The following is an 18,597-nucleotide window of genomic DNA, read 5'->3' on the forward strand; positions in this document are numbered from 1 at the left end:
CCAATAGCTACAAACACTTTCTAAAAATACGACACATATTCTACATGTTTGTGGCTCCCACTCAGGTATAAAAGAAGTTCATATCACCTTTAAAGTGTCCCCAGCTGTGGTGATTAAAGTTTGAAATGGCTGCATTTAAGAGAACTAGTTAATCCATCATGCTTCAGTCCCACTGTTCTTACGAGTGAAGGACCTGGTGTGGCAGACTCCTACGATATAATTTGGCCATCTTGTTTGTTCTCAATATATGCACTCTTAAGGGAACAACAGGTAGTACTAACAAAGTATTACAATCTGCGCCAAATGTATGCTCTAGGTTTGGAAAATAAGAGTTGGGCAAGGCTAAAACTAAACGTCTGCCTTGGCCCTTAGTTAGCATGGCAAATTTTCAAAATAGAGAGAGGACAAGCATCCCAGGCAGTGTCCCAATATCTCTCTAATGTCCTTGTTGAAACCAAAGGTTGTTAAACAGGACATACAATCTACATCAACTAAAAGCAGACAAGTAAAGCTGCCTTTCACAGGTGTCCCATCAACTTCTCAGTCTAACAACACCCCGGGTGTTTTGAAAAATCTATTTAACTGCCATCATTGAAACACCACCCTGCCCTCCCTAAACTCAGTTTGGTTTCTAAGACTAGGGGCCCAGCGATAGTAGCATAAAATAGGGTGCACTGTCTTCCCATCTGCTGCACTTTTTTCGAGAAATACTTCTTTATCAACATAGCAGTTTCACATGGTATTTTTAATTATTCAACAGTTTATACATTCAAGTGGTGAAATAAGTACATGTTTTAATGCTAAATGGGAGACTGCCTGCAAGTGCTATCCAAAGGAGGACATAAAAAATGTCTAGCCAGAAAGGTGGGTTGAAATCCCATTCTCCAGACTGGGCCCAAGAGTAGGATATGTAGGCAAATGTTTTTGAGTTCCAGCACTTGTGTTTTGAAGGTAGATTGATGTTCCATAGCTGCAAAGTGTATGTAAAGCAAGGGCTGAATTGTGTGGTTTGTGCTTTGAAAATGTAAAAGTCAAGAGCTGAATGTACAGAGTTTCACCCCAGATGGGACTTGAACCCACAATCCCTGGCTTAGGAGGCCAGTGCCTTATCCATTAGGCCACTGGGGCCACGTTGATACTGCTCTCCCCTGTCCTCCAAATACAAGATCCACTCCTTATCATGTGGTCTCTACCGCAGTTTAAGTCTATGGAATCACTTATACAATACATTCACAACAAGCAATCCATGGATAACTCCCCTCTCTTTAAAGTCCTTACAACTATTCAAATATCTAATATACCCTCACCTGGAAGAACAACACAATGCAGACGCTAAACTCTCCTGACTTCACTTCACATGTCACAACAAAATGCCCACTGCTCGAGCCAGCAGGAAACATCAAAGCAGCTCAAGGAATACAACTGCACTTGCAGTTCTAACAACATCAACCCGAACTAGCATTTCCTTCTTCTGATATACATATTTATAGAGACATTTTTAATGATCGGTGCTTAGCAGAAAGGAGATACTTATGGCAAAAGGTTTACTTTTTGCACACTGTAGATCATTACTGGAAAGATAGACTCTATCTGCATATTTACACATCATTTTTAATATGACTCAGAAATGTCATGCCTTTTTTTGAACAAATTATTACAAGGTTTGTGAGAACGTCTAATTCAGCACTACAGCTTCTGCTTTCATTCTCCATGCCTGAAAACATAATCTTCCATATGAAACAACAAAAGACTAGGAATTTTTTGTTTTTTTTGAGTGATGGCATTGAAATGTGCAGTAAGAAATAAAGTACCTTTGTCATACATAAAAAGGATAACGCAAGTCACCTCCGAGTTCATTCACCCCTCAGAGGAATTCTGTCTTCACCCACTTTCCTCTATGTGATCACTAAGCTACTCCACAACTTGCAATACCTTTACAACATACGACAGGGTGTGTTTTATCCCACACATCCATTCAAACATATATCTTTTCTGCTCAGACATAAAACAAGCACATTTATCCATTTCTATCCTAGCAGTGGAGAAAATGCTCTGCTGTGGTACTTGAACAGGTGGCGGAGTAAAGTTTGTTGGAATTGGTTATTTTATCAGCACGCTTCAGTGCTAATGTTGTTAAGAAGGAAGACGCTTAGGAAACTAGATAAACATCTCCAAAATACATCTTCTTTCACCCCAGAAAGAACTCAAACCCACAATCCCTTTGTGAGTATTTGACTGCCTTACCCATTAGGCCAACGGGGTTGCACAGGAGTGCTGTTAACCAATAGCTACAAACACTTTCTAAAAATACGACACATATTCTACATGTTTGTGGCTCCCACTCAGGTATAAAAGAAGTTCATATCACCTTTAAAGTGTCCCCAGCTGTGGTGATTAAAGTTTGAAATGGCTGCATTTAAGGGAACTAGTTAATCCATCATGCTTCAGTCCCACTGTTCTTACGAGTAAAGGACCTGGTGTGGCAGACTCCTACGATATAATTTGGCCATCTTGTTTGTTCTCAATATATGCACTCTTAAGGGAACAACAGGTAGTACTAACAAAGTATTACAATCTTCGCCAAATGTATGCTCTAGGTTTGGAAAATTAGAGTTGGGCAAGGCTAAAACTAAACGTCTGCCTTGGCCCTTAGTTGGCATGGCAAATTTTCAAAATAGAGAGAGGACAAGCATCCCAGGCAGTGTCCCAATATCTCTCTAATGTCCTTGTTGAAACCAAAGGTTGTTAAACAGGACATACAATCTACATCAACTAAAAGCAGACAAGTAAAGCTGCCTTTCACAGGTGTCCCATCAACTTCTCAGTCTAACAACACCCCGGGTGTTTTGAAAAATCTATTTAACTGCCATCATTGAAACACCACCCTGCCCTCCCTAAACTCAGTTTGGTTTCTAAGACTAGGGGCCCAGCGATAGTAGCATAAAATAGGGTGCACTGTCTTCCCATCTGCTGCACTTTTTTCGAGAAATACTTCTTTATCAACATAGCAGTTTCACATGGTATTTTTAATTATTCAACAGTTTATACATTCAAGTGGTGAAATAAGTATATGTTTTAATGCTAAATGGGAGACTGCCTGCGAGTGCTATCCAAAGGAGTACATAAAAAATGTCTAGACAGAAAGGTGGGTTGAAATCCCATTCTCCAGACTGGGCCCAAGAGTAGGATATGTAGGCAAATGTTTTTGAGTTCCAGCACTTGTGTTTTGAAGGTAGATTGATGTTCCATAGCTGCAAAGTCTATGTAAAGCAAGGGCTGAATTGTGTGGTTTGTGCTTTGAAAATGTAAAAGTCAAGAGCTGAATGTACAGAGTTTCACCCCAGATGGGACTTTATCCCACAATCCCTGGCTTAGGAGGCCAGTGCCTTATCCATTAGGCCACTGGGGCCACGTTGATACTGCTCTCCTCTGTCCTCCAAATACAAGATCCACTCCCTATCATGTGGTCTCTACCGCAGTTTAAGTCTATGGAATCACTTATACAATACATTCACAACAAGCAATCCATGGATAACTCCCCTCTCTTTAAAGTCCTTACAACTATTCACATATCTAATATACCCTCACCTGGAAGAACAACACAATGCGGACGCTAAACTCTCCTAACTTCACTTCACATGTCACAACAAAATGCCCACTGCTCGAGCCAGCAGGAAACATCAAAGCAGCTCAAGGAATACAACTGCACTTGCAGTTCTAACAACATCAACCCGAACTAGCATTTCCTTCTTCTGATATACATATTTATGGAGAGATTTTTAATGATCGGTGCTTAGCAGAAAGGAGATACTTATGGCAAAAGGTTTACTTTTTGCACACTGTAGATCATTACTGGAAGGATAGACTCTATCTGCATATTTACACATCATTTTTAATATGACTCAGAAATGTCATGCCTTTTTTTGAACAAATTATTACATGGTTTGTGAGAACGTCTAATTCAGCACTACAGCTTCTGCTTTCATTCTCCATGCCTGAAAACATAATCTTCCATATGAAACAACAAAAGAGTAGGAATTTTTTTTTTTTTTTTTGAGTGATGGCATTGAAATGTGCAGTAAGAAATAAAGTACCTTTGTCATACATAAAAAGGATAACGCAAGTCACCTCCGAGTTCATTCACCCCACAGAGGAATTCTGTCTTCACCCACTTTCCTCTATGTGATCACTAAGCTACTCCACAACTTGCAATACCTTTACAACATACGACAGGGTGTGTTTTATCCCACACATCCATTCAAACATATATCTTTTCTGCTCAGACATAAAACAAGCACATTTCTCCATTGCTATCCTAGCAGTGGAGAAAATGCCCTGCTGTGGTACTTGAACAGGTGGCGGAGTAAAGTTTGTTGGAATTGGTTATTTTATCAGCACGCTTCAGTGCTAATGTTGTTAAGAAGGAAGACCCTTAGGAAACTAGATAAACATCTCCAAAATACATCTTCTTCCACCCCAGAAAGAACTCAAACCCACAATCCCTTTGTGAGTATTTGACTGCCTTACCCATTAGGCCAACGGGGTTGCACAGGAGTGCTGTTAACCAATAGCTACAAACACTTTCTAAAAATACGACACATATTCTACATGTTTGTCGCTCCCACTCAGGTATAAAAGAAGTTCATATCACCTTTAAAGAGTCCCCAGCTGTGGTGATTAAAGTTTGAAATGGCTGCATTTAAGGGAACTAGTTAATCCATCATGCTTCAGTCCCACTGTTCTTACGAGTGAAGGACCTGGTGTGGCAGACTCCTACGATATAATTTGGCCATCTTGTTTGTTCTCAATATATGCACTCTTAAGGGAACAACAGGTAGTACTAACAAAGTATTACAATCTGCGCCAAATGTATGCTCTAGGTTTGGAAAATTAGAGTTGGGCAAGGCTAAAACTAAACGTCTGCCTTGGCCCTTAGTTGGCATGGCAAATTTTCAAAATAGAGAGAGGACAAGCATCCCAGGCAGTGTCCCAATATCTCTCTAATGTCCTTGTTGAAACCAAAGGTTGTTAAACAGGACATACAATCTACATCAACTAAAAGCAGACAAGTAAAGCTGCCTTTCACAGGTGTCCCATCAACTTCTCAGTCTAACAACACCCCGGGTGTTTTGAAAAATCTATTTAACTGCCATCATTGAAACACCACCCTGCCCTCCCTAAACTCAGTTTGGTTTCTAAGACTAGGGGCCCAGCGATAGTAGCATAAAATAGGGTGCACTGTCTTCCCATCTGCTGCACTTTTTTCGAGAAATACTTCTTTATCAACATAGCAGTTTCACATGGTATTTTTAATTATTCAACAGTTTATACATTCAAGTGGTGAAATAAGTACATGTTTTAATGCTAAATGGGAGACTGCCTGCAAGTGCTATCCAAAGGAGGACATAAAAAATGTCTAGCCAGAAAGGTGGGTTGAAATCCCATTCTCCAGACTGGGCCCAAGAGTAGGATATGTAGGCAAATGTTTTTGAGTTCCAGCACTTGTGTTTTGAAGGTAGATTGATGTTCCATAGCTGCAAAGTCTATGTAAAGCAAGGGCTGAATTGTGTGGTTTGAGCTTTGAAAATGTAAAAGTCAAGAGCTGAATGTACAGAGTTTCACCCCAGATGGGACTTGAACCCACAATCACTGGCTTAGGAGGCCAGTGCTTTATCCATTAGGCCACTGGGGCCATGTAGATACTGCTCTCCCCTGTCTTCCAAATACAAGATCCACTCCCTATCATGTGGTCTCTACCGCAGTTTAAGTCTATGGAATCACTTATACAATACATTCACAACAAGCAATCCATGGATAACTCCCCTCTCTTTAAAGTCCTTACAACTATTCAAATATCTAATATACCCTCACCTGGAAGAACAACACAATGCGGACGCTAAACTCTCCTAACTTCACTTCACATGTCACAACAAAACGCCCACTGCTCGAGCCAGCAGGAAACATCAAAGCAGCTCAAGGAATACAACTGCACTTGCAGTTCTAACAACATCAACCCGAACTAGCATTTCCTTCTTCTGATATACATATTTATAGAGAGATTTTTAATGATCAGTGCTTAGCAGAAAGGAGATACTTGTGGCAAAAGGTTTACTTTTTGCACACTGTAGATCATTACTGGAAAGATAGACTCTATCTGCATATTTACACATCATTTTTAATATGACTCAGAAATGTCATGCCTTTTTTTGAACAAATTATTACATGGTTTGTGAGAACGTCTAATTCAGCACTACAGCTTCTGCTTTCATTCTCCATGCCTGAAAACATAATCTTCCATATGAAACAACAAAAGAGTAGGAATTTTTTGTTTTTTTGGAGTGATGGCATTGAAATGTGCAGTAAGAAATAAAGTACCTTTGTCATACATAAAAAGGATAACGCAAGTCACCTCCGAGTTCATTCACCCCACCGAGGAATTCTGTCTTCACCCACTTTCCTCTATGTGATCACTAAGCTACTCCACAACTTGCAATACCTTTACAACATACGACAGGGTGTGTTTTATCCCACACATCCATTCAAACATATATCTTTTCTGCTCAGACATAAAACAAGCACATTTCTCCATTCCTATCCTAGCAGTGGAGAAAATGCTCTGCTGTGGTACTTGAACAGGTGGCGGAGTAAAGTTTGTTGGAATTGGTTATTTTATCAGCACGCTTCAGTGCTAATGTTGTTAAGAAGGAAGACGCTTAGGAAACTAGATAAACATCTCCAAAATACATCTTCTTCCACCCCAGAAAGAACTCAAACCCACAATCCCTTTGTGAGTATTTGACTGCCTTACCCATTAGGCCAACGGGGTTGCACAGGAGTGCTGTTAACCAATAGCTACAAACACTTTCTAAAAATACGACACATATTCTACATGTTTGTCGCTCCCACTCAGGTATAAAAGAAGTTCATATCACCTTTAAAGAGTCCCCAGCTGTGGTGATTAAAGTTTGAAATGGCTGCATTTAAGGGAACTAGTTAATCCATCATGCTTCACTCACACTGTTCTTACGAGTGAAGGACCTGGTGTGGCAGACTCCTACGATATAATTTGGCCATCTTGTTTGTTCACAATATATTCACTCTTAAGGGAACAACAGGTAGTACTAACAAAGTATTAGAATCTGCGCCAAATGTATGCTCTAGGTTTGGAAAATTAGAGTTGGGCAAGGCTAAAACTAAACGTCTGCCTTGGCCCTTAGTTGGCATGGCAAATTTTCAAAATAGAGAGAGGACAAGCATCCCAGGCAGTGTCCCAATATCTCTCTAATGTCCTTGTTGAAACCAAAGGTTGTTAAACAGGACATACAATCTACATCAACTAAAAGCAGACAAGTAAAGCTTCCTTTCACAGGTGTCCCATCAACTTCTCAGTCTAACAACACCCCGGGTGTTTTGAAAAATCTATTTAACTGCCATCATTGAAACACCACCCTGCCCTCCCTAAACTCAGTTTGGTTTCTAAGACTAGGGGCCCAGCGATAGTAGCATAAAATAGGGTGCACTGTCTTCCCATCTGCTGCACTTTTTTCGAGAAATACTTCTTTATCAACATAACAGTTTCACATGGTATTTTTAATTATTCAACAGTTTATACATTCAAGTGGTGAAATAAGTACATGTTTTAATGCTAAATGGGAGACTGCCTGCGAGTGCTATCCAAAGGAGGACATAAAAAATGTCTAGCCAGAAAGGTGGGTTGAAATCCCATTCTCCAGACTGGGCCCAAGAGTAGGATATGTAGACAAATGATTTTGAGTTCCAGCACTTGTGTTTTGAAGGTAGATTGATGTTCCATAGCTGCAAAGTCTATGTACAGAAAGGGCTGAATTGTGTGGTTTGTGCTTTGAAAATGTAAAAGTCAAGAGCTGAATGTACAGAGTTTCACCCCAGATGGGACTTGAACCCACAATCACTGGCTTAGGAGGCCAGTGCTTTATCCATTAGGCCACTGGGGCCATGATGATACTGCTCTCCCCTGTCCTCCAAATACAAGATCCACTCCCTATCATGTGCTCTCTACCGCAGTTTAAGTCTATGGAATCACCTATACAATACATTCACAACAAGCAATCCATGAATAACTCCCCTCTCTTTAAAGTCCTTACAACTATTCAAATATCAAATATACCCTCACCTGGAAGAACAACACAATGCGGACGCTAAACTCTCCTAACTTCACTTCACATGTCACAACAAAATGCCCACTGCTCGAGCCAGCAGGAAACATCATGGCAGCTCAAGGAATACAACTGCACTTGCAGTTCTAACAACATCAACCCAAACTAGCATTTCCTTCTTCTGATATACATATTTATGGAGAGATTTTTAATGATCGTTGCTTAGCAGAAAGGAGATACTTATGGCAAAAGGTTTACTTTTTGCACACTGTGGATCATTACTGGAAAGATAGACTCTATCTGCATATTTCCACATCATTTTTAACATGAGTCAGAAATGTCATGCCTTTTTTTGAACAAATTATTACATGGTTTGTGAGAACGTCTAATTCAGCACTACAGCTTCTGCTTTCATTCTCCATGCCTGAAAACATAATCTTCCATATGAAACAACAAAAGAGTAGGAATTTTTTGTTTTTTTTGAGTGATGGCATTGAAATGTGCAGTAAGAAATAAAGTACCTTTGTCATACATAAAAAGGATAACGCAAGTCACCTCCGAGTTCATTCACCCCACAGAGGAATTCTGTCTTCACCCACTTTCCTCTATGTGATCACTAAGCTACTCCACAACTTGCAATACCTTTACAACATACGACAGGGTGTGTTTTATCCCACACATCCATTCAAACATATATCTTTTCTGCTCAGACATAAAACAAGCACATTTCTCCATTCCTATCCTAGCAGTGGAGAAAATGCTCTGCTGTGGTACTTGAACAGGTGGCGGAGTAAAGTTTGTTGGAATTGGTTATTTTATCAGCACGCTTCAGTGCTAATGTTGTTAAGAAGGAAGACCCTTAGGAAACTAGATAAACATCTCCAAAATACATCTTCTTCCACCCCAGAAAGAACTCAAACCCACAATCCCTTTGTGAGTATTTGACTGCCTTACCCATTAGGCCAACGGGGTTGCACAGGAGTGCTGTTAACCAATAGCTACAAACACTTTCTAAAAATACGACACATATTCTACATGTTTGTGGCTCCCACTCAGGTATAAAAGAAGTTCATATCACCTTTAAAGTGTCCCCAGCTGTGGTGATTAAAGTTTGAAATGGCTGCATTTAAGGGAACTAGTTAATCCATCATGCTTCAGTCCCACTGTTCTTACGAGTGAAGGACCTGGTGTGGCAGACTCCTACGATATAATTTGGCCATCTTGTTTGTTCTCAATATATGCACTCTTAAGGGAACAACAGGTAGTACTAACAAAGTATTACAATCTGCGCCAAATGTATGCTCTAGGTTTGGAAAATAAGAGTTGGGCAAGGCTAAAACTAAACGTCTGCCTTGGCCCTTAGTTAGCATGGCAAATTTTCAAAATAGAGAGAGGACAAGCATCCCAGGCAGTGTCCCAATATCTCTCTAATGTCCTTGTTGAAACCAAAGGTTGTTAAACAGGACATACAATCTACATCAACTAAAAGCAGACAAGTAAAGCTGCCTTTCACAGGTGTCCCATCAACTTCTCAGTCTAACAACACCCCGGGTGTTTTGAAAAATCTATTTAACTGCCATCATTGAAACACCACCCTGCCCTCCCTAAACTCAGTTTGGTTTCTAAGACTAGGGGCCCAGCGATAGTAGCATAAAATAGGGTGCACTGTCTTCCCATCTGCTGCACTTTTTTCGAGAAATACTTCTTTATCAACATAGCAGTTTCACATGGTATTTTTAATTATTCAACAGTTTATACATTCAAGTGGTGAAATAAGTACATGTTTTAATGCTAAATGGGAGACTGCCTGCAAGTGCTATCCAAAGGAGGACATAAAAAATGTCTAGCCAGAAAGGTGGGTTGAAATCCCATTCTCCAGACTGGGCCCAAGAGTAGGATATGTAGGCAAATGTTTTTGAGTTCCAGCACTTGTGTTTTGAAGGTAGATTGATGTTCCATAGCTGCAAAGTGTATGTAAAGCAAGGGCTGAATTGTGTGGTTTGTGCTTTGAAAATGTAAAAGTCAAGAGCTGAATGTACAGAGTTTCACCCCAGATGGGACTTGAACCCACAATCCCTGGCTTAGGAGGCCAGTGCCTTATCCATTAGGCCACTGGGGCCACGTTGATACTGCTCTCCCCTGTCCTCCAAATACAAGATCCACTCCCTATCATGTGGTCTCTACCGCAGTTTAAGTCTATGGAATCACTTATACAATACATTCACAACAAGCAATCCATGGATAACTCCCCTCTCTTTAAAGTCCTTACAACTATTCAAATATCTAATATACCCTCACCTGGAAGAACAACACAATGCAGACGCTAAACTCTCCTGACTTCACTTCACATGTCACAACAAAATGCCCACTGCTCGAGCCAGCAGGAAACATCAAAGCAGCTCAAGGAATACAACTGCACTTGCAGTTCTAACAACATCAACCCGAACTAGCATTTCCTTCTTCTGATATACATATTTATAGAGACATTTTTAATGATCGGTGCTTAGCAGAAAGGAGATACTTATGGCAAAAGGTTTACTTTTTGCACACTGTAGATCATTACTGGAAAGATAGACTCTATCTGCATATTTACACATCATTTTTAATATGACTCAGAAATGTCATGCTTTTTTTTGAACAAATTATTACAAGGTTTGTGAGAACGTCTAATTCAGCACTACAGCTTCTGCTTTCATTCTCCATGCCTGAAAACATAATCTTCCATATGAAACAACAAAAGACTAGGAATTTTTTGTTTTTTTTGAGTGATGGCATTGAAATGTGCAGTAAGAAATAAAGTACCTTTGTCATACATAAAAAGGATAACGCAAGTCACCTCCGAGTTCATTCACCCCTCAGAGGAATTCTGTCTTCACCCACTTTCCTCTATGTGATCACTAAGCTACTCCACAACTTGCAATACCTTTACAACATACGACAGGGTGTGTTTTATCCCACACATCCATTCAAACATATATCTTTTCTGCTCAGACATAAAACAAGCACATTTATCCATTTCTATCCTAGCAGTGGAGAAAATGCTCTGCTGTGGTACTTGAACAGGTGGCGGAGTAAAGTTTGTTGGAATTGGTTATTTTATCAGCACGCTTCAGTGCTAATGTTGTTAAGAAGGAAGACGCTTAGGAAACTAGATAAACATCTCCAAAATACATCTTCTTTCACCCCAGAAAGAACTCAAACCCACAATCCCTTTGTGAGTATTTGACTGCCTTACCCATTAGGCCAACGGGGTTGCACAGGAGTGCTGTTAACCAATAGCTACAAACACTTTCTAAAAATACGACACATATTCTACATGTTTGTGGCTCCCACTCAGGTATAAAAGAAGTTCATATCACCTTTAAAGTGTCCCCAGCTGTGGTGATTAAAGTTTGAAATGGCTGCATTTAAGGGAACTAGTTAATCCATCATGCTTCAGTCCCACTGTTCTTACGAGTAAAGGACCTGGTGTGGCAGACTCCTACGATATAATTTGGCCATCTTGTTTGTTCTCAATATATGCACTCTTAAGGGAACAACAGGTAGTACTAACAAAGTATTACAATCTTCGCCAAATGTATGCTCTAGGTTTGGAAAATTAGAGTTGGGCAAGGCTAAAACTAAACGTCTGCCTTGGCCCTTAGTTGGCATGGCAAATTTTCAAAATAGAGAGAGGACAAGCATCCCAGGCAGTGTCCCAATATCTCTCTAATGTCCTTGTTGAAACCAAAGGTTGTTAAACAGGACATACAATCTACATCAACTAAAAGCAGACAAGTAAAGCTGCCTTTCACAGGTGTCCCATCAACTTCTCAGTCTAACAACACCCCGGGTGTTTTGAAAAATCTATTTAACTGCCATCATTGAAACACCACCCTGCCCTCCCTAAACTCAGTTTGGTTTCTAAGACTAGGGGCCCAGCGATAGTAGCATAAAATAGGGTGCACTGTCTTCCCATCTGCTGCACTTTTTTCGAGAAATACTTCTTTATCAACATAGCAGTTTCACATGGTATTTTTAATTATTCAACAGTTTATACATTCAAGTGGTGAAATAAGTATATGTTTTAATGCTAAATGGGAGACTGCCTGCGAGTGCTATCCAAAGGAGTACATAAAAAATGTCTAGACAGAAAGGTGGGTTGAAATCCCATTCTCCAGACTGGGCCCAAGAGTAGGATATGTAGGCAAATGTTTTTGAGTTCCAGCACTTGTGTTTTGAAGGTAGATTGATGTTCCATAGCTGCAAAGTCTATGTAAAGCAAGGGCTGAATTGTGTGGTTTGTGCTTTGAAAATGTAAAAGTCAAGAGCTGAATGTACAGAGTTTCACCCCAGATGGGACTTTATCCCACAATCCCTGGCTTAGGAGGCCAGTGCCTTATCCATTAGGCCACTGGGGCCACGTTGATACTGCTCTCCTCTGTCCTCCAAATACAAGATCCACTCCCTATCATGTGGTCTCTACCGCAGTTTAAGTCTATGGAATCACTTATACAATACATTCACAACAAGCAATCCATGGATAACTCCCCTCTCTTTAAAGTCCTTACAACTATTCACATATCTAATATACCCTCACCTGGAAGAACAACACAATGCGGACGCTAAACTCTCCTAACTTCACTTCACATGTCACAACAAAATGCCCACTGCTCGAGCCAGCAGGAAACATCAAAGCAGCTCAAGGAATACAACTGCACTTGCAGTTCTAACAACATCAACCCGAACTAGCATTTCCTTCTTCTGATATACATATTTATGGAGAGATTTTTAATGATCGGTGCTTAGCAGAAAGGAGATACTTATGGCAAAAGGTTTACTTTTTGCACACTGTAGATCATTACTGGAAGGATAGACTCTATCTGCATATTTACACATCATTTTTAATATGACTCAGAAATGTCATGCCTTTTTTTGAACAAATTATTACATGGTTTGTGAGAACGTCTAATTCAGCACTACAGCTTCTGCTTTCATTCTCCATGCCTGAAAACATAATCTTCCATATGAAACAACAAAAGAGTAGGAATTTTTTTTTTTTTTTTGAGTGATGGCATTGAAATGTGCAGTAAGAAATAAAGTACCTTTGTCATACATAAAAAGGATAACGCAAGTCACCTCCGAGTTCATTCACCCCACAGAGGAATTCTGTCTTCACCCACTTTCCTCTATGTGATCACTAAGCTACTCCACAACTTGCAATACCTTTACAACATACGACAGGGTGTGTTTTATCCCACACATCCATTCAAACATATATCTTTTCTGCTCAGACATAAAACAAGCACATTTCTCCATTGCTATCCTAGCAGTGGAGAAAATGCCCTGCTGTGGTACTTGAACAGGTGGCGGAGTAAAGTTTGTTGGAATTGGTTATTTTATCAGCACGCTTCAGTGCTAATGTTGTTAAGAAGGAAGACCCTTAGGAAACTAGATAAACATCTCCAAAATACATCTTCTTCCACCCCAGAAAGAACTCAAACCCACAATCCCTTTGTGAGTATTTGACTGCCTTACCCATTAGGCCAACGGGGTTGCACAGGAGTGCTGTTAACCAATAGCTACAAACACTTTCTAAAAATACGACACATATTCTACATGTTTGTCGCTCCCACTCAGGTATAAAAGAAGTTCATATCACCTTTAAAGAGTCCCCAGCTGTGGTGATTAAAGTTTGAAATGGCTGCATTTAAGGGAACTAGTTAATCCATCATGCTTCAGTCCCACTGTTCTTACGAGTGAAGGACCTGGTGTGGCAGACTCCTACGATATAATTTGGCCATCTTGTTTGTTCTCAATATATGCACTCTTAAGGGAACAACAGGTAGTACTAACAAAGTATTACAATCTGCGCCAAATGTATGCTCTAGGTTTGGAAAATTAGAGTTGGGCAAGGCTAAAACTAAACGTCTGCCTTGGCCCTTAGTTGGCATGGCAAATTTTCAAAATAGAGAGAGGACAAGCATCCCAGGCAGTGTCCCAATATCTCTCTAATGTCCTTGTTGAAACCAAAGGTTGTTAAACAGGACATACAATCTACATCAACTAAAAGCAGACAAGTAAAGCTGCCTTTCACAGGTGTCCCATCAACTTCTCAGTCTAACAACACCCCGGGTGTTTTGAAAAATCTATTTAACTGCCATCATTGAAACACCACCCTGCCCTCCCTAAACTCAGTTTGGTTTCTAAGACTAGGGGCCCAGCGATAGTAGCATAAAATAGGGTGCACTGTCTTCCCATCTGCTGCACTTTTTTCGAGAAATACTTCTTTATCAACATAGCAGTTTCACATGGTATTTTTAATTATTCAACAGTTTATACATTCAAGTGGTGAAATAAGTACATGTTTTAATGCTAAATGGGAGACTGCCTGCAAGTGCTATCCAAAGGAGGACATAAAAAATGTCTAGCCAGAAAGGTGGGTTGAAATCCCATTCTCCAGACTGGGCCCAAGAGTAGGATATGTAGGCAAATGTTTTTGAGTTCCAGCACTTGTGTTTTGAAGGTAGATTGATGTTCCATAGCTGCAAAGTCTATTTAAAGCAAGGGCTGAATTGTGTGGTTTGAGCTTTGAAAATGTAAAAGTCAAGAGCTGAATGTACAGAGTTTCACCCCAGATGGGACTTGAACCCACAATCACTGGCTTAGGAGGCCAGTGCTTTATCCATTAGGCCACTGGGGCCATGTAGATACTGCTCTCCCCTGTCTTCCAAATACAAGATCCACTCCCTATCATGTGGTCTCTACCGCAGTTTAAGTCTATGGAATCACTTATACAATACATTCACAACAAGCAATCCATGGATAACTCCCCTCTCTTTAAAGTCCTTACAACTATTCAAATATCTAATATACCCTCACCTGGAAGAACAACACAATGCGGACGCTAAACTCTCCTAACTTCACTTCACATGTCACAACAAAACGCCCACTGCTCGAGCCAGCAGGAAACATCAAAGCAGCTCAAGGAATACAACTGCACTTGCAGTTCTAACAACATCAACCCGAACTAGCATTTCCTTCTTCTGATATACATATTTATAGAGAGATTTTTAATGATCAGTGCTTAGCAGAAAGGAGATACTTGTGGCAAAAGGTTTACTTTTTGCACACTGTAGATCATTACTGGAAAGATAGACTCTATCTGCATATTTACACATCATTTTTAATATGACTCAGAAATGTCATGCCTTTTTTTGAACAAATTATTACATGGTTTGTGAGAACGTCTAATTCAGCACTACAGCTTCTGCTTTCATTCTCCATGCCTGAAAACATAATCTTCCATATGAAACAACAAAAGAGTAGGAATTTTTTGTTTTTTTGGAGTGATGGCATTGAAATGTGCAGTAAGAAATAAAGTACCTTTGTCATACATAAAAAGGATAACGCAAGTCACCTCCGAGTTCATTCACCCCACCGAGGAATTCTGTCTTCACCCACTTTCCTCTATGTGATCACTAAGCTACTCCACAACTTGCAATACCTTTACAACATACGACAGGGTGTGTTTTATCCCACACATCCATTCAAACATATATCTTTTCTGCTCAGACATAAAACAAGCACATTTCTCCATTCCTATCCTAGCAGTGGAGAAAATGCTCTGCTGTGGTACTTGAACAGGTGGCGGAGTAAAGTTTGTTGGAATTGGTTATTTTATCAGCACGCTTCAGTGCTAATGTTGTTAAGAAGGAAGACGCTTAGGAAACTAGATAAACATCTCCAAAATACATCTTCTTCCACCCCAGAAAGAACTCAAACCCACAATCCCTTTGTGAGTATTTGACTGCCTTACCCATTAGGCCAACGGGGTTGCACAGGAGTGCTGTTAACCAATAGCTACAAACACTTTCTAAAAATACGACACATATTCTACATGTTTGTCGCTCCCACTCAGGTATAAAAGAAGTTCATATCACCTTTAAAGAGTCCCCAGCTGTGGTGATTAAAGTTTGAAATGGCTGCATTTAAGGGAACTAGTTAATCCATCATGCTTAACTCACACTGTTCTTACGAGTGAAGGACCTGGTGTGGCAGACTCCTACGATATAATTTGGCCATCTTGTTTGTTCACAATATATTCACTCTTAAGGGAACAACAGGTAGTACTAACAAAGTATTACAATCTGCGCCAAATGTATGCTCTAGGTTTGGAAAATTAGAGTTGGGCAAGGCTAAAACTAAACGTCTGCCTTGGCCCTTAGTTGGCATGGCAAATTTTCAAAATAGAGAGAGGACAAGCATCCCAGGCAGTGTCCCAATATCTCTCTAATGTCCTTGTTGAAACCAAAGGTTGTTAAACAGGACATACAATCTACATCAACTAAAAGCAGACAAGTAAAGCTTCCTTTCACAGGTGTCCCATCAACTTCTCAGTCTAACAACACCCCGGGTGTTTTGAAAAATCTATTTAACTGCCATCATTGAAACACCACCCTGCCCTCCCTAAACTCAGTTTGGTTTCTAAGACTAGGGGCCCAGCGATAGTAGCATAAAATAGGGTGCACTGTCTTCCCATCTGCTGCACTTTTTTCGAGAAATACTTCTTTATCAACATAACAGTTTCACATGGTATTTTTAATTATTCAACAGTTTATACATTCAAGTGGTGAAATAAGTACATGTTTTAATGCTAAATGGGAGACTGCCTGCGAGTGCTATCCAAAGGAGGACATAAAAAATGTCTAGCCAGAAAGGTGGGTTGAAATCCCATTCTCCAGACTGGGCCAAAGAGTAGGATATGTAGACAAATGATTTTGAGTTCCAGCACTTGTGTTTTGAAGGTAGATTGATGTTCCATAGCTGCAAAGTCTATGTACAGAAAGGGCTGAATTGTGTGGTTTGTGCTTTGAAAATGTAAAAGTCAAGAGCTGAACGTACAGAGTTTCACCCCAGATGGGACTTGAACCCACAATCACTGGCTTAGGAGGCCAGTGCTTTATCCATTAGGCCACTGGGGCCATGATGATACTGCTCTCCCCTGTCCTCCAAATACAAGATCCACTCCCTATCATTTGCTCTCTACCGCAGTTTAAGTCTATGGAATCACCTATACAATACATTCACAACAAGCAATCCATGAATAACTCCCCTCTCTTTAAAGTCCTTACAACTATTCAAATATCTAATATACCCTCACCTGGAAGAACAACACAATGCGGACGCTAAACTCTCCTAACTTCACTTCACATGTCACAACAAAATGCCCACTGCTGAAGCCAGCAGGAAACATCATGGCAGCTCAAGGAATACAACTGCACTTGCAGTTCTAACAACATCAACCCAAACTAGCATTTCCTTCTTCTGATATACATATTTATGGAGAGATTTTTAATGATCGTTGCTTAGCAGAAAGGAGATACTTATGGCAAAAGGTTTACTTTTTGCACACTGTGGATCATTACTGGAAAGATAGACTCTATCTGCATATTTCCACATCATTTTTAACATGAGTCAGAAATGTCATGCCTTTTTTTGAACAAATTATTACATGGTTTGTGAGAACGTCTAATTCAGCACTACAGCTTCTGCTTTCATTCTCCATGCCTGAAAACATAATCTTCCATATGAAACAACAAAAGAGTAGGAATTTTTTGTTTTTTTTGAGTGATGGCATTGAAATGTGCAGTAAGAAATAAAGTACCTTTGTCATACATAAAAAGGATAACGCAAGTCACCTCCGAGTTCATTCACCCCACAGAGGAATTCTGTCTTCACCCACTTTCCTCTATGTGATCACTAAGCTACTCCACAACTTGCAATACCTTTACAACATACGACAGGGTGTGTTTTATCCCACACATCCATTCAAACATATATCTTTTCTGCTCAGACATAAAACAAGCACATTTCTCCATTCCTATCCTAGCAGTGGAGAAAATGCTCTGCTGTGGTACTTGAACAGGTGGCGGAGTAAAGTTTGTTGGAATTGGTTATTTTATCAGCACGCTTCAGTGCTAATGTTGTTAAGAAGGAAGACCCTTAGGAAACTAGATAAACATCTCCAAAATACATCTTCTTCCACCCCAGAAAGAACTCAAAACCACAATCCCTTTGTGAGTATTTGACTGCCTAACCCATTAGGCCAACGGGGTTGCACAGGAGTGCTGTTAACCAATAGCTACAAACACTTTCTAAAAATACGACACATATTCTACATGTTTGTGGCTCCCACTCAGGTATAAAAGAAGTTCATATCACCTTTAAAGTGTCCCCAGCTGTGGTGATTAAAGTTTGAAATGGCTGCATTTAAGGGAACTAGTTAATCCATCATGCTTCAGTCCCACTGTTCTTACGAGTGAAGGACCTGGTGTGGCAGACTCCTACGATATAATTTGGCCATCTTGTTTGTTCTCAATATATGCACTCTTAAGGGAACAACAGGTAGTACTAACAAAGTATTACAATCTGCGCCAAATGTATGCTCTAGGTTTGGAAAATAAGAGTTGGGCAAGGCTAA

The 18,597-nt window shown here is 40.1% G+C and overlaps 8 non-coding genes across 8 annotated transcripts; all 8 read right to left on the bottom strand.

The window, feature by feature from the left end:
• Window positions 1-1,055: 1,055 nt before the first annotated feature.
• On the bottom strand, window positions 1,056-1,128 carry TRNAR-CCU (transfer RNA arginine (anticodon CCU)). The gene has a single exon. It is a non-coding gene; the product is annotated as a tRNA-Arg (tRNA).
• Window positions 1,129-3,336: 2,208 nt separating this feature from the next.
• Window positions 3,337-3,409, bottom strand: TRNAR-CCU (transfer RNA arginine (anticodon CCU)). The gene has a single exon. It is a non-coding gene; the product is annotated as a tRNA-Arg (tRNA).
• A 2,210-nt stretch (window positions 3,410-5,619) lies between these two features.
• TRNAR-CCU (transfer RNA arginine (anticodon CCU)) lies at window positions 5,620-5,692 on the bottom strand. The gene has a single exon. It is a non-coding gene; the product is annotated as a tRNA-Arg (tRNA).
• Window positions 5,693-7,900: 2,208 nt separating this feature from the next.
• On the bottom strand, window positions 7,901-7,973 carry TRNAR-CCU (transfer RNA arginine (anticodon CCU)). The gene has a single exon. It is a non-coding gene; the product is annotated as a tRNA-Arg (tRNA).
• A 2,208-nt stretch (window positions 7,974-10,181) lies between these two features.
• On the bottom strand, window positions 10,182-10,254 carry TRNAR-CCU (transfer RNA arginine (anticodon CCU)). The gene has a single exon. It is a non-coding gene; the product is annotated as a tRNA-Arg (tRNA).
• Window positions 10,255-12,462: 2,208 nt separating this feature from the next.
• TRNAR-CCU (transfer RNA arginine (anticodon CCU)) lies at window positions 12,463-12,535 on the bottom strand. Its single transcript has one exon. It is a non-coding gene; the product is annotated as a tRNA-Arg (tRNA).
• Window positions 12,536-14,744: 2,209 nt separating this feature from the next.
• On the bottom strand, window positions 14,745-14,817 carry TRNAR-CCU (transfer RNA arginine (anticodon CCU)). The gene has a single exon. It is a non-coding gene; the product is annotated as a tRNA-Arg (tRNA).
• A 2,208-nt stretch (window positions 14,818-17,025) lies between these two features.
• Window positions 17,026-17,098, bottom strand: TRNAR-CCU (transfer RNA arginine (anticodon CCU)). The gene has a single exon. It is a non-coding gene; the product is annotated as a tRNA-Arg (tRNA).
• Window positions 17,099-18,597: the final 1,499 nt, after the last annotated feature.

This window comes from Pleurodeles waltl, chromosome 7, assembly GCF_031143425.1.
Source record: "Pleurodeles waltl isolate 20211129_DDA chromosome 7, aPleWal1.hap1.20221129, whole genome shotgun sequence".
Taxonomy (NCBI): domain Eukaryota; kingdom Metazoa; phylum Chordata; class Amphibia; order Caudata; family Salamandridae; genus Pleurodeles; species Pleurodeles waltl.